Here is a 14849-nt window from a genome sequence, read left to right as displayed (position 1 = left end):
TTTAAATGAATTCAGATTTTAATCTATTATTAAAAGCACAAAAAGTAACCTTCAAAACCTACTGCCATGGTAATGAACTCAAATAGAATTTCCAAAACACTTTTTCCTAAGGTTGTACCATATTTTGCCATATATAAGGTGCACTTTTTGCCTAAATTTTTGACAGAAAAATAAGGATGTGCATTATACATGGGTAGTACCTGAAATATCTTGTATCAGTTCTTATGTTTTATAATTATTTGTTACATAAAATTTTTTGTACAATAGTACATTCGTAAAGAAATGTTAAAATTCCTTTGTGATACAAAAAACAACTATCTAAATATAAAAACATAACAAATTTAATTAAGAAATTAAAACAAAATATTTTTTTCCTGAAAGTTTGGGCCAAAAACATAGGTGCACATTATAGACAGCAAAATATGATAAATAGGGAGTGGATGATATTACAGATCCACTTTACTTTCTTCATTGCTGTGAACAGATAACATTCATCAAACCAAGCCAGCTCCTTCTACTAGTTTCTCTTTTTCTCTTGTATTAATATTATAGATAATAAAATAATATATACTAATAAATTATACATATATACAATAACAGAGCAAATATAGAAGGCTCTCATAAGAGAAGTTTGAAGGAGGAGTTGGTTTTCTGTAACCACAACATTGGGAACCATCTCTGTTTGCAATAGGAAAACAAGGTCTCCCAATGATGTTCATTAGACAACTTTGTCTGGGTTCAATTAGAGTGGACTGGTTGGCGTGTCTGTGTGATGCTCCTTTTAGGGTTATACCATGTAAGCATCTCTGCTGTATATGTGATTTAACCAGTTTGGGGTTATGGCATTTAGCTGCCTCTGCTGGGTAGGTGGTGTGCCTGAGAGGTCAATTAGTCTCTGTGGTTTCCCTCTAATCCAGTGACCATAAGGAATTTTGTCCGCTCTGACATAGAATCATCACTTGAATGTCATTGTACCAGAGGTTTAGTGATAGAGGTAGCTCACTGAGATAACAATTTCTTAAACCTATACAACTGTACTGCATTGCTATCAACAACTGCAAGTTCAGACTGACCCAACAAATCCTTCCAGTTAGTGATGAACTTTTTCGATGGATGAAACATTGCTTTGTCATCTGTAATAGATCTTGTAAATCTTCAAGGTAGACACAGGTAGGCTCAATTACTAAGCCTAATCATTTAGCAAGTAACATCCAATAAGCTTATGTTCAACAAACCCATTATAGGGAAGAAAGAATTACTTAAAAAATCAACCCTCAAAAAACTTGTCCTTTGTGTTATTTCTTCCTATCATTTATTTTATTGTTGACACTATTACAGATGCCCTACCACTTTGCCCCACCACCTTTATATTGTTTCTGTGTCCACAGGGGAGCCTCCCCATTTCCCCCAGTAGGTGAGTGTTCTAGGAACCCATCTGTAACAAGGTACCAGCATTTGGCTTCAGTGAAAAAATCTTAAGACTCTTTTCAACACATTTGCCCATTTCGTGATGGGTGATTTATGAACGCACCTGCCCACATCACACTGAGTGTTCAGCAGTTTTTGACCAAAAAACAGCATGACCCCAGTGCCCCATGCTCTCTATTTTTTTTTTGTTTTGCTAGATGAAAAAGTCCTCAAAGGGAAATGTTTTGTTGATGTTTTACAGGTGAAACAAAAAATAGCAGAAGCCTAAAAGGCATCAAAATTGATGATTTCAAACATTCTTTTGAGCAGTAGAAAAAAATGTCTTCATAGGTGTATTGCATCAAATGGAGGATACTTTGAAGGTGACTGAAGTTTAAACATGTAAGAATAAATACACAATATTTTATAAATAAATTCTGTTTTCTTGGGTCCCCCCTCATATATTCCCTTTAAATAGTTGCATGATAGAATCATACCAAAATAGATTCATATATTTTATCTTTAATTGATATTTGAATGTTCCCTAGTTTTTGCCTTTACAAATATACCAATATTACATTAAATGGAACTAGTTAAATGGTCTTAGACATTGGTACTTTGGTACCTTTATTTTTATTGAATAGATTTCTGTGAGTGTTATTATTTCATCAAAAGTTGTGTGTGTGTGTGTGTGTGTGTTTGATTTATAGATATTGCCAAATACTTTTTTTAAAAAAAAGATTGCAGCAACCCTGGCTGGGTGGCTCAGTTGATTGTAGTGTCATCCCATCCCATATACCAGCGCTCCCCAGCCTCTTTTGCACCAGGGACTAATTTTGTGGAGGATAATTTTTCCACAGACTGGGGTCAGGGGATGGTTTGGGAATGATTCAAGCACATTGCATTCAAGTTTACCTCCTGTGCACTGGGATCCTTACAGGCACGGACCAGAACCAGTCTGTGGTGTACACCAAAAGGTTGTAGGTTTGATTCCTAGTCAGGGCACATACCTAGTTTGCAGGTTCAATCCCTGGTCAAGGAGCATGTGGGAAGCAATTGATTGTTGTTTTTCTCACATCAATGTTTCTCTCTCTCTTTCCCTTCCTCTCTCTAAAATGAATACTCATAATGAAAAAAAATGCAGCAGCTTGCATTGTATTTTTAATTTTTTCCAATTAGCACATGGTTTAAGATAACCATTCTATTAATGGTTTGTAATTCTTACTATGCATTTTATTTTCATCTTCATTTTCTTTGACTGCTAGAGAGAATGAGCAGCTTTTTGTACGCTTATTGACTCTTTGGATTTCTTTTTCTATGAATTTCCTTAGTGGTAAAACTTTGCTTATTTTTCTATTAGGGTTCTTTTCTTTTTCTTACCAATTTATAAAAATGTTTTGTATATCAGGAAATTCATGCCTTTATCTACCGTATCTGTTGCCATATTTGGCCCCAATCACTTGCCTTTGACTTCGCTCATGGTTTTGACTTTCTACGACAATATATGTGTTATTAAATAAGACTACCTTTTCTCTTATGACCTTTTAAACTTTATTTTTATTGTTGACATTATTACAGATGTCCCCATCCCCCTCACCCCCCCCCCTTTGCCCATCTATACCCTGCCCCCACCCCTTTTCCCTCTGGCCATCACCACACTATTGTCTGTGTCTATGGGTTATGCATTTTTGTTTTTTGGCTAATCCATTCACCTTCTTTCATCCAGTCCCCCTTCCCCTCCCTACCTCTGACAACTGTCATGTGTTCCATGTTGCCATGCCTCTGTTTCTATTTTACTTGTCAGTTTATTTTATTCCTTAGGTTCCAAACATAAGTGAGATCACATAGTACTTATCTTTCTCTGACTGGCTTATTTCACTTAGCATAATAGTCTCCAGGTCCATCCATGCTGTTGCAAAGTGTGAGATTTCCTTCTTTTTTTTTGCAGGTGCATGGTATTCCACCGTGTAAGTGTACTACAACTTTTTTAATCCACTCATCTACTGATGGGCACTTGGGCTGTTTCCATATCTTGGCTGTTGTAAAGAATGCTGCTATGAACACAGGGGTGCATATATTCTTTTAAGTTGGTGTTTGGGGACTGGGATCATTAGGTCAAAAACATAGTTCCATTTTTAATTTTTTGAGGAAACTCTACACTGTTTTCCACAGTGGCTGCAGCAGGCTGAATTCCCACCAACAGTACACTGGGGTTCCCTTTTCTCCACAGCCTCACCAGCACTTGGTGTTTGTTGATTTATTGATGGAGCCATGCTAGCAGGTGTGAGGTGATATCTCATTGTGGTTTTAATTTGTATCTCTTTGATGATTAGTGATGTTGAGCATTTTTTCTTATGTCTCTGGCCATTGACTTCTAAATCTTCCATCTTGTTGAAGAATATGAAGTGGAGGTGTATCTTTATTTTCTTCCAGAAATATGACTAATTATATCAGTACGCATTGTTATCAAACTCCCTATTCCCCATTTAAGTAAATTGTCCTGTTCATCATTCATTAAATTTCTAATACACTTTTGGATGGTCTACTCTCTACACTGATCTTTTTTGATTTTTAATATATTTTATTGATTATGCTATTACAGTTGTCCCATTTTTTCTCCCCTTCATTCCCCTCCACCCTGCCCACCCCCCACCTCCCACCAGCATTCCCCATCTTAGTTCATGCCCATGTGTTGTACATGTAAGTTCTTTGGCTTTTCCTTTTCCCATACTATTCTTAACCTCCCCTGTCTATTTTGTACCTACCATTTATGCTTCTTATTTCCTATACCTTTTCTCCCACTCTTCCCTCTCCCTCTCCCCGCTGATAACCCTCCAAGTGATCTCCATTTCCGTGATTCTGTTCCTGTTCTAGTTGTTTGCTTAGTTCATTTTTGTTTCTGTTTTTGTACTTTCAGGTTCCATTGTTGATAGTTGTGAGTTTGTTGTCACTTTACTGTTCATATTTTTTATCTTTTTCTTTTTCTTAGTTAAGTCCCTTTAACATTTCATAAAATAAGGGCTTGGTGATGATGAACTCTTTTAACTTGACCTTATCTGGGAAGCACTTTATCTGCCTTTCCATTCTAAATAATAGCTTTGATGGATAGAGTAACCTTGGATGTAGGTACTTTGCTTTCATGACTTCAAATACTTCCTTCCAGCCCCTTCTTGCCTGAAAGGTTTCTTTTGAGAAATCAGCTGATAGTCTTATGGGAACTCCTTTGTAGGTAACTGTGTCCTTTTCCCTTGTTGCTTTTAAGAGTCTTTCTTTATCTGTAATCTCGAGTAACTTAATGACGATGTGCTTTGGTGTATGCTTCCTTGGGTCCAACTTCTTTGGGACTCTGAGCTTCCTGGACTTCCTGGAAGTCTATTTCCTTTGCCAGATTGGGGAAGTTCTCCTTCACTATTTTTTCAAATAAGTTTTCAATTTCTCTCTGTTCCTCTTCTTCTTCTGGCCTTATGATTCAGATTTTGAAGCATTTAAAATTGTCCTAGAGGTTCCTAAGGCTCTCCTCATTTTTTTGAAGTCTTGTTTCTTCATTCTGTTCTGGCTTAATGTTTATTTCTCCCTAATGCTCCAAATCATTGATTTGAATTTCGGTTTCCTTCCCTTCACTGTTGGTTCCCTGTATATTTTGCTTTATTTCACTTTGCATAGCCTTCACTTCTTCCTCTATTTTGTGACCATACTCAATCATTTCTCTGAGCATCCTGATTACCAGTGTTTTGAACTCTGCATCTTATAGGTTGGCTATTTCTTCATCACTTACTTATACTTCTTATGGAGCTTTGATCTATTCTTTCATTTGGGCCATATTTTTTTTGTCTTGGTGCAGCTGTTATGTAGTAAGGGGAAGATACTTAGGTATTCCCAGGGCGGGGCAACCCACTTGGCTGCGTTGTGGTGCAGTATGTGCGTGAGTCTGAGAGGGAACAATGCTGCTTGCTCTGCCCTTGGGGGCTTTCAGTCACTTCCCCTGCTACCCATAAGCAAATTGGGCCCTTCTGGTGCTGATTCATGGGTGGGTACATTTGTCTATATTCTAGGACCCTGTGGATCTCTCCAATGAACTCTCCTGTGAGGCTGGGAGTTTCTCCCGCCACCTCAACCCCCACAGGTGTTTTCAGTCAGAGGTTTTGAAGCTTTATTTCCCTCTGCAGGCACCCTGGCTTGTGTGTTCTGTCTCACTCTCCAGTTGTTCCTCCAGGTTTATCTGCATGTAGATGTGGGACTGCTCTGTCTGCCAGCTGCTGCCTTGCTGCGAGTACTCTCTACCCTGGCTGCCCATCTCTAACCCTCCTACTGACCTGGATGAATGTTTTTCCTTTAACTTCTTGGTTATTGGACTTCCATACAGTTTGATTTACTGGCAGTTCTGGTTATTTTTGTTTGTTTAAATTTTTTGTTGTCTTTCTTTTGTTTGTGCAAGGAGGCAAAATGTATCCACATACACTTCCATCTTGGTCAGAAGTCCCCAGATGATATTCTACACTGATCTTTTGAATGTGCTTAAATCTCAAAATAGTTTTGATTAATGTGATTTTATGTTAATAGTTTTCAATATTCAGTTTTATAACCCTGAAGTATGATTTTTAATTGTGAATGAAGATAAATATGCTTTATTCAATTACTGTTATAATTTAACTAATTTTGTGGCATTTAAAATGTTTCTAAGTTCTTCTGTTTTTCTTTTTTTTAATTTTTTTTTAAATTTTATTTATTTATGTTTGGAGAGGGAAGGGAGGGAGATAGAGAGAGAGAGAAACATCAATTATGCGGTTGCTGGGGGTTATGGCCTGCAACCCAGGAATGTACCCTGGCTGGGAATCCAACCTCTAACACTTTGGTTCGCAAGCCGGCGCTCAATCCACTGAGCTATGCCAGCCAGGGCTAGTTCTGTTTTTCTGTACTGGATTATTATACAAATAAGTGAAACTTTTTAAAGTTAAAGTTCTCTTTGAAGCCAGCAGAGGGAGTGCAAGGCACTGTTTTACTTGTGAGGATTTAAAAATCATCTATAATAAAAAAGTGTTCTTTTACTAATTTATGGAATAAAATTAAGAATTCACCCTGGCTGGCATAGCTCAGTGGATTGAGCACGGGCTGAGGACCAAAGCATCACAGGTTCGATTCCTAGTCAGGGCACATGCCTGGGTTGCAGGCCATAGCCCCCAGCAACCGCACATTGATGTTTCTCTTTCTCTCTCTTTCTCCCTCCCTTCCCTCTCTAAAAATAAATAAATAAAATCTTAAAAAAAAATTCAAAACATTTATTCCATCAAATATATTTGCTGATCAAATTTTGTAGCTACATAATTTAAAAAATTACCTAAATATTTATAGGTTCTCCATAAGTCACATAGTTTAGATAACCTAAATTGCCTTTTTAATGAGGAAAATTTTTGACATAAATTTATGTATAGAGTGCAGATAACATAAACTTGAAATAATGTATGGTGTATAGTAAATGTGATTCGTATTTTGAAAATCGAATTCAGGAAAACTCAGAGTAATGATTGTAGAATAGTTATTAAATGTTTTTTATTTTGTCACTTAGTTTTCATTGTATGAACAGTGTTCTAATGGTAGAATGTACATATACATAGAGATGAAGGTATTTAATATATAACACTCTTAAACATCTTTGAAGTACTTATGTCTTTAAAATGTAAGGAATTGGGAAAAAATGAAACTATGAAAAGCTAAAAGGTGGTGGACAATTTAGTAGAAACTTATAAATGTGCTAATTTATATTGGATATTTTGAAAAAGCCGCATTATGCCAGTGGCAGTTTTTCTCTGCAGCCTGCTGTTGTCTGGTATTTATCAGTATCAGAATGATGGAGACTGCAATGAAGTAGCAAATGCTTCCCTGAACCTCTCAGTAGGAGTAAATCAATTAAGCAAAGGTTACAAAAGCCCTGTGGGCCACTTGTTATGTGATAGCAGAGGTAGGCCTGATTGTGTTGTATCAAATATTTTTCAGCCAGGAAGTTTAGTGTTAAATTTAATGCTCTATCAAAGTAATTCTATTACTCTGAGTTTGATATATGCATTTCATTTTCATTCCACATTTTGTACTGTTTGTTTTCAGTATATATTATCTGCTTGTAAAATATAATATATATGCATATATATATTTACACAAAATAATAAATTATAAATAAGATTAAATATTATAAAATACATATTAGAATAATTTTTAAATTTATTTTAAAACTAGTATTTTTTAAACATATGTACTTTGTAGTACAGCCAGAACTAAATTTTGAAATAAATATCTAGAGATATATATTTTAACTATTACTGCTGAATTTTCCATGCTTTCATTTTTAGCCTAAGGTTAGTTTGCATTTGAGCTTTGAATTTTGCAAGAAATGAAAATTTAAGTACTTTTAATTAAGTTTCTAGTCATCTTTCATGAAAAGTTATAGGTATTCGTAGAAAATATACTCAATTGAAAATAGATTTATAAAAAAAGAAAAATATACCAGGTTATCCATCTTTTCCTGGAGATAAAAATAATTGAGCACTACTTCAAAGTGAATTAGTACTACTTCAAAGAAAGAAATAGATATATTTTACTACATGAACTTAAAAATATTTCTGCATGTCAAAATAAATGCAAACTTAAAAGGCAAGCCCCAAAGGAGAAAACACATTTGTACTATCTATTAAAGGTTACAGATTACAGAATAAACTTTCTCCATTTAATATATATTTTAAAAGCGTACATTTCAAAGTATGGACATTTCTTAAAAGAAAAATACAAATGACTATTAGATTCATGAAAAAAATAGACTTTTACCCAAAATGCAAATTTGAAGAATGAAGGGTTTTTGGTTTTGCCTTTGTCTTCCAAATTTGCAATTAAAAGCAATAATGTATGGTGTTAAAATTTGGGGAAGTCATTTATTACTCATATGCATTTCCAATGGTGTGTAATCTGATACAATCTTGCAGGCAGATATTTATCAAAAGGTTTAAAAATGTCTATGTACTTTGACTTGGTAACTCCATTTCTAGGAGTTTATCCTAAAGACATATTCAGAAATTGGAACTTTATATTGACTTTTTCCTTTGCCCGGAAAGTCTTTTTGGGTTAATTATGTAGGTAAACTCCCTCACTGCACCCACCTTAAATCAAGCATCAGCTTCTCAATAAGACCTTTCCTATTGAAATTGCAAATTCTACCATTTCAACCCCAAGCCCTTTATTCTGTTCTTTTTTAAAAAAATTTATTCCATAGCACAAGACATCTTCCTACATACTCTACAGCTTCTGTGTTTATCACATATATTGTTCATTGGAAGCTCAATGAGGACTGAAATCTTTGTGCCTTGTTTTCTGGTGTCCTGTTTCTTTTATATGGAGGAATACCTGGCATATAGTAGGTGTTTAATATTTCTTGAATGACTGAGTGAATGTCAGAAACATTCATTCGAGATTGACTGAGGGAGGGGGAGGGGGTTGTGTAGAAGTGGGGAAAGGGAGAAAAAGTGGGGACAACTATAATAGTATAAACAATAAAAATAAGTAAGTACAAAAAGAATATTCATTTCAGCATTATGTATGAAAGAAAAAGAAAAAATGGTAAAAAGTCTTTTGTATCTGGGAATTGTTGTATAAATCATGGTCTTTTCACATGTGTATTAATTACCAAGGTTGTTGAAATAAATGACCACCAGTTGAATGGTTTAAAATGATAGAAATGTATTCTCTTATAGTTCTAGAGGCCAGGAGTCTGAAATCAAGGTGTTGTCAGGAATGGCTCCTTCTGAAGACTCTGAAGGAGAGTGCAGCCTATTCTTCCTACTGGCAGTCCTTGGTGCATCACTATTCCTCTGTCTTCATATTAGCTCTCTGCATCTTCTCTCCTAATCTCTCATAAAGACGCTTATCACTGGACTTAAGACCCATCCTGATCCAGGATGATCCTCATCTCAGAACCCTTCACTTTAAAGAATCTTTTCCCAGGTTCAAAACATATCTTTGAGGAGAGGGGTCACCATTAAACACACTATAACAGGTTATATTGTAACAGTGCTATCAAGAGTCTTAGTTTGGTTATGGTTTAGAGTCTTGAGAAATGTTCATGATGTAATGTCTAATTAAGAAAGGATGATGCAAGACACAGAGTAAATAATCCCAATATTATTTAAATTTGTAAATTCAAAGTGACCAGAGAGAAATAAACCAAAATATTAAAAAAAAATTAATGCTGGGATACTGGTTGATAGAAATACAGGTGCTTTATCTTTATTTTCTAAATTTCCAGAGTTTTCCAAAATTTATACAAAAAATACATTTTAATTTATATATTTACAATTATCATATTATGAGAAAAATAATAAAAATTAAATACAAACAACAAAATGATTTATTGGAAAGTAGGAAAAATTAAGTTTCAGAATGACATGGTAGTTAATCATCTTTTTTAATCTACACCATTTGGTTTATCCTCATGAAATTTTTATGTCAATATGCTCAGGGGAATGTGAAGTTCTTTGTCCCTGGAGATATTCTAGAAAAGATGAATCTTTATGCTGGAACATTTAGAAATCCACCTTTCTGAGAATAACAGAGTGGAACTAAACTACCCTTAGACTCCCCTGTAGTCTTATAATTTTGTCAGTTTTAGCATATTGAACATTTTGATTTATCAAAAGCAAATTAATAGGAAGTTCTTATCATATTTTCTTGACTCTTCCTGTTTTGCTTACTTTTATGAACATTTGTTGGGATCCTGTAATTTTACCTTATAATTGATTAATTTAATTAAACAGGTATTCATTGAATGCTACCTGTGTGCCAAGCACTCTAACCAGTGAGTTCAAATTTGGGAGGATATCAGTTTTGAATTTAGGAGTAAATGCTTTCACAGGGGCCTTGTGTTGGGGCTACCTGAAGAATTAATATCCTCTATGTACAGAATACTAGCTCCATGTCACATACATGGCCACGTCCTCTGAGCATGGCTCCATGCCAGAGACCAGACTGTGCCAGGTTTGGATGGGAGCCTTAGAGGGAATTGTGAAATTAACTGTTATTGAGATTCTGGTGTCTTATTCCTATTTACTTGCACCTTGATTGACTGGTATTGGTTCAGGTTTGCAATGTCAGGAATTTCCCAGATGGAGTCTGAAACTGGCTCCCATGCATAGATGGCCAGGAGAGACAAAAGAAAGAGGGAGGCCACTCCATATTGGTAGGTGACAAGTTAAATGAGCAAAGAGCTTATATACCAGGCTTGTCTTGGGTGGCCACAAAATGATTATATCTCCACGCCCACCTGCCAGAATCTTAAATGTTTATATAAAAGCCTTAACTAGGTTTAGTCACAAATATCATCCAGATTGTCTTAACAATACATTGTTCTCTTAAGGCTATATTGTTCAATATCACTCGTACTATGGAAACAGTTGGCGAATGTACATTCTAAAGAAAGCGGAGGAGTAAGGGGTCTCTGATTTCCTGGGTTCAGCTGAAGAGTCAACCAGTGGTCACATCCTCTTGATAACCTCCTCCAACAACTGAGGACCTATGTGGAAAAAAACTTATTTCTCAAAGTAATAGATCATAACCATTAGATAATTCTGGGAGGAAAGTAAAATAGAGAATTAAAATAAATAATTAGGGAATTATTCCCCCTTTAATATTTTCATTCTAATAGTTAAATGCTGTTTCATGTAATTTGTAATGTTTTGACTAGTGATACATAAGAGATTTCCCTGGGTATAAAGTACAGTGAAGTCAAATTAACTTTTAAAAAGATACGTTTGAATGTATTAATAAACATGCATTCACTGAAGCAAGAAAAAACTTGATTTGCAGACCTTACCTATATTTTTGGAAGCATAAATGAAAGCAATTTCCTAAATTTGCTCACTGTTCTGTCCTGCTGTGGATGTTAGCCAGTGTTAGGCCTTTTAGCACCAACATGCACACTTCCATTTGAATCTCACTCAAAAGATGACACCTCTAGGAATTTAGCAGCCCCTTTCATGGCTTTGAAAAGCTATCTAGTGTAGCTCTAGGGAAATCTATTTGATTACCTCTCAATAAGCCCAATTCTCCAGAAGCCATTTAACACACCAATGATCCCAAGAAACTACTTGTAGCAAATCACATTTAAACTGGTAAAAAGAGCCACTTCCTGGTCCTGTCCCTGTTGGTGACCTCTGGGGCTATGGAACCCACGCCTTAGTCTTCAAATGTCAGTCAGTCATGCTTGGGATACAAGGAAGTCTCTGCCAATGTGCTCTTTTGAGCTCATTCTGTTTTTTTTTTTTCTCACTCATCTTAGATAATGTTTGTAAATTATAAAAGGAAAAGTTAGATTTTAAGATAGATAACTTAATTTTTTTTGAATGCAATTTCTGGTGGCTTGTGGAAGTGAGACAGTCATTTACTAGAAGGAAGCATGGCTGAGACTAAGCCTCTGACTTATTCCCAGGCTCATGTGTTTCCAAATGGTAAGATATTTTTCTAGGTTAATTTTAGTTAGAAGCATGATTGCTTCTACCCAAGGATTAAGAACAGTGAAACATATCCTAGATGAAAGACATTTAATTCAGGGCTATGCCTTATTTGTTTTTGTAATATTCATCACGGGCTTGGCATATCAAAGAATTTCAGTAAAATTTTCTTCAGTGCACTTATGTTCAATTCCTACCTGTGTCACATAGACCTGGGCCAGCCATGTCAGGTCCCCGAGGCTTATTTTCACCATTTTGTAAAGAGGGAAAGTTGCTGTTTTCCATTTTGAGGAAAAAATAGGCTAATGTTCATAAATATATTTTTAAGCGGTGGTTTTGTGTGAAGAAGTTATTATTGTATACACATGGTAACTATATTTATAGATAACTGCATATTTTGATCTTGATGTTATGAGGAGGGTTAAAAGAGGTTGTTGGAACACCCAACTAGAGTTCCAACAAGGGATCCCCAAGAAGGGATCCTCAACAAGGGATACTGGTACATTGTATTTCTGTCATTTTACCTGAGTTAAATTTATTTATAACACTTATATAACATATTTTTGTTTGTTTTAAGATATTTTTATAACCAATTAATAGCATTTACTAAAATAAATGCCTTGCTCATCATGTACCCCAAGCACTTAAAACAGCATCTGGCACCCAGTAGACACTCAACTATCTTTACAATGAATCAATACCACCACATTGCAAAGTGTGGCTCACCACTGGGTCTCTGTCTGCCAGTGTTGATGCTGATCAGTATTTTTTAACCTACTTGAGACTAGAGATATGAATGATAAGAAAATCACAGTTTTCATATCCTATGTAAATAGAAAATAAAAATATTTTTAAATACTGTGTGTGAGCAATAATGTTTTGCTATTAAAATTAGAGGGTTATAAGCCCTGGCTGGCATAGCTCAGTGGACTGAGCGTGGGCTGTGAACCAAAGTGTCACAGGTTCGATTCCCAGTCAGGGCACATGCCTGAGTTGCAGGCCACGGGCCCCCAGCAACTGCACATCGTTGTTTCTCTCTTTCTCCCCCTCTCTCCCTCTCTCCCTCCCTTCCCTCTCTAAAAATAAATAAATAAAAACTTAAAAAAATTAGAGGATTATGTAGCAAGATTTGATTATTAAATCACGATTTTATGGTAGGCAATATATTTTACCTCAGATCATTAAACTTAACCTTTATGTGATTCATACCATATTCTTATGTTACATTTACTAAGAAACAGACTTCAGAATTCATTTAATATTTGAAGGCATTATTGGCTCTCATACTAAGAGAAACATTTTTGAATAGAATCTTATAAATATATAACAAAATCTTATCATTAGTCAGTATATCCAAATATTGTTTCATGTTTACTCAAGCATGCACTAAAGTAGTTGGCATACTGTTGGCAAGTCTTAGCAAATTACTTCATCTTTTCAGAAATGTTTAAACCAAACTGACAGTTTGGACTATCATGATTGTTTACCTTTTTCACAATATGAATCAAATGATTTTCTTGCAGATAAAGTTAAGAACAATGAAAAAGGGTTGTTTGCCTCAATTGTTACTCTGCACTTGAGAATGTATGGAAGCATTAGAGTTGCGCTCAAAGACATGAATCGTCCATACGAAATTGTTCTGGATGAATCATGTTAAGAACATTAGAAACTTTTTTTAAAAATTTATTTTAAAGATTTTATTTTTATTTATTTTTAGAGAGGGAGGGGAGGGAGATAGGGAGAGAGAGAGAAACATCAATGTGCAGTTGCTGGGGGTCATGGCCTGTAACCCAGGCATGTGCCCTGACTTGGAATCGAACCTGAGACACTTTGGTCCTCAGCCCGTGCTCAATCCACTGAGCTACACCAGCCAGGGTGAACTTTAGAAACTTTTTGTTTTATATTCTACTTTTTGGTATGAATAACACATTTCGTTCTGAATTTGAACTTCTTTTGTTTGATGTGAACACTTTTAAATGTTTTCTTCTTCCATTTCTCTGAATATCATTATACATTCTAATAATTTGTTTTCTGGCTGATGTGAACTCTGTTTTAATATTTTAAATTTTAGATGGGGATGCTTGATCATTTGGCACTTTTTCAGCTCTTAAAAAATCTGTTACAATGTTTTTATATGTTTCTATCATGGAAAAACACTGTAAATTGGCAATTTATTTTCATTGGTATTCATTTAGATGAATATGATTTAATTTTTTAACATTGAGAAAAATATCCAAATTATCTAATACCACACATCCATTTCTCTAATATTGTATTAGTAATTGTAAATTAAAAATATTTTTTTTGCATCATTATGTTTTATACAGGGAAAATAAAATAAGGCCCATTGATGTGAGAGACTATTTGAGTACTATATTATGTTAGACTGTACATTGCATTTTACTCAATAGATGACATTAAGGAAATAATTACTATCACTGCTTTAATTAAAATTCTGTTTATTGCAAACAACAGGAACCAACTGGAGTGAATTTACAAAAACTAGAAAATTGTCCAGTGAAACACAGGGCAGCTAGGGCTCTCCTATGACTAGAGCCAATGTCAAGAAAGCCATCAGAACTCCTAGCTATAATCTGTCACTTTTCTCTGTTTAGCTCTGAGTATCTTCCTTACTGTGTCTCTCTTTGTAAACTGGGTTTTTTCTGCTTCTCTATGACTATGATGGCAAAATGTTTACTCACAAATACCAAGTTTATATCAACATTACTTCATCTACCCTAAATGGCTGTCTATGACCTTTAATTTTAAGTTTTTGATAAAGATATTTTTATTAATTTGGCCTTGACAAAAATATGGTGTTTATTAATGCTATTCATCAAATATTTTTTCTTTCCACCTTGCATGCATGTGATAGGATTTTACTTCCAGGCCCCATTGTAGTTGGGTGAGACCATGTGACTTATTGTGGTCAATGAGGTGTGAGCAGTTGTGATGTGT

The sequence above is a fragment of the Phyllostomus hastatus genome, unplaced genomic scaffold (genome assembly GCF_019186645.2).
Source record: "Phyllostomus hastatus isolate PE091 unplaced genomic scaffold, TTU_PhHast_1.1 phas_contig_1121, whole genome shotgun sequence".
Taxonomy (NCBI): Eukaryota; Metazoa; Chordata; class Mammalia; order Chiroptera; family Phyllostomidae; genus Phyllostomus; species Phyllostomus hastatus.
Note: the sequence above shows the minus strand (reverse complement) of the source record.